Source organism: Alexandromys fortis, unplaced genomic scaffold (genome assembly GCF_014885135.2).
Source record: "Alexandromys fortis isolate MF-2015 unplaced genomic scaffold, M_Fortis_MF-2015_v1.1 scaffold_95, whole genome shotgun sequence".
Lineage (NCBI taxonomy): Eukaryota > Metazoa > Chordata > Mammalia > Rodentia > Cricetidae > Alexandromys > Alexandromys fortis.
Window position 1 is genome coordinate 93,108 of NW_026067990.1, and position 2,034 is coordinate 95,141.

At 35.8% G+C, this 2,034-nt stretch overlaps 1 pseudogene; it reads right to left on the minus strand.

Moving 5' to 3' along the window:
- Positions 1-1,678: 1,678 nt before the first annotated feature.
- LOC126512135 (uncharacterized) lies at positions 1,679-1,831 on the minus strand (annotated as a pseudogene).
- Between the last annotated feature and the right edge of the window lie 203 nt (positions 1,832-2,034).

A 2,034-nucleotide genomic window follows, 5' to 3' on the forward strand; every position in this document is an offset into this window, starting at 1 on the left:
AATGGGAGGCGGTGGTGGGGAGGAGGCAGAAATCTTTAATAAATAAATAAAAAAAAGAAATCTCTGCATGAATGTTAGGGGAGTTTTTGCTTGTACAAAGTTGTCATGATATGACCTTTCTAATTTACTATTTAAGGAGCTTTGTTATGAATAACTATGAAAGCTTATTTAGGTGCCATTTAATAGAAATTCTCAAAGGCTTTTTGAAACTTTTTGATTTACAATTATGCAATAGAATTTAATGGAAATATCCCAATCCTGTGAATCAAGATTTCATCATTTCCACCCCTGCTCTAAATTACTGTGTCAACTTTTCTAAGCTCCCTTCTCTTCAAAAGGATTCTTGTTCTTTATAATATTAATGCAAAAAATATTACTCCGTTTTTCCTTTTGTTTTAGGGAATTTACTTTGAGTGAAATTTTGCTTCACTTGAAGTTATTCTTAGGGAGCAGGGGTAGTGGAAAGTTTTATATATATATATATATATATATATATATATATATGTTTTTTTTAAGTCCACCAATGTACCCTTAAGAAGTATGCTCAAACCATACCAAGTCATTTTTCCCTACCTTACAGAAACCCAATTACTCTTCTCACACTGTAAAAAGCACCTCACTACGTGCATCACCAACATGCTGTGGAAATAATAACAGGCTATGCTCTGAACAGACATCTGCCACCTTTCTTACTTTCACCACTTTAGCCCTGGAGACATTGTTTTCCTTGTGTATACACACTCTGAACTCCTTAAAAGGTTATATAAGATGTATATTAAAACTACTTTAAGCCAAAGGATTCATAATTTCATTTTCTTCAAGATCTCATAGGAGAGGACAACATACTAAGGCACATAAATAAGAGGTTGCAGGGTAGTCATAAAGTAGGGGAACTATTAGAAATAATTGTGCCTTAGGTTAGCCTATGTGGCAGGTCAGTTGAGTCACAGGTGCCATGGACCCAGCAGGGATTATCTAACTTAGAAATCTTGGTACAAGATGAAAAACAAAAACTAAACAGAATCCCTTCTTCAAAAATGATTCACAGAAGTGGCACACCCCTATAGTCCCATCATTTGGAGAGCAGGGTCAAGAGGATTGCTATAAATTCAGTGCTAGCTTGGGTTATAAAAATAATAACTAGCTTCTGTCTTATAAAAATAATGATTCATAATGCTGCTAACTACCAAGGCAGCAGGACACTAAACTAAGTGCAGTGAACATCTAAACTTGAGCCCTTGTAAGTGATTGTATAAGTTATGTTTTAAGAAAGTCAGTATTTAACCAACTCAGACCCAGCTGACCTTTTGTAAATACCAGAGAAGCCTGAAATTCCTCTCCAAATGACCTTAGTTTTACTATTCTCATAGCTAAAGTGCTACAAATTTCTCCTTAGCCATTTACCTTATGCCTTTCCCTTGGAGTCAGAATATTTTCATGCTAAAGATCTTCTGATGATAAGTGATGAGTGTGTTACTAAATATGGCTCTCTAAATGATCAATCTGCATGCTCAGTTTATAGATAGCCCTGGCAGTGGTTGAATATACAGATTTCTCATCTTCAACTTCTTTCTAGAAGTTAATTGCAGAAACTTACTTTCTTAGTTCTAAGTGGTCACAACAGTTCTTGGGCCATAGTACACTTTCTTTCTTTGTTTTTTTTTAATTTTATTTTTTACAGGGGAGAGCGCGAACGCAGTCCCCCACTACCACAAATTATGCAGTCGAGTCTCCCGCATTTGGGGAAATCGCAGGGGTCAGCACATCCGGAGTGCCTTGCCCTGGGAAAACAACCTTCGTGATCATGGTATCTCCCCTGCCAGGTAAGTACACTTTCTACCCAATGTTCAGTTGACTCTTTTCTTCTAGGTGATTCACTGATTCTGTTAAAGCAGTAAGACCCAGTAGTAGATTGGAAAAAAACAAGAGTTGAGAATCAAATAGAAATGGCTTCAAGTGACACTTTTGTCACATTTAGTTTTGTATAACAAATATTTAATTTTTCAAATATTAACTTACTAGTCCATATAACCA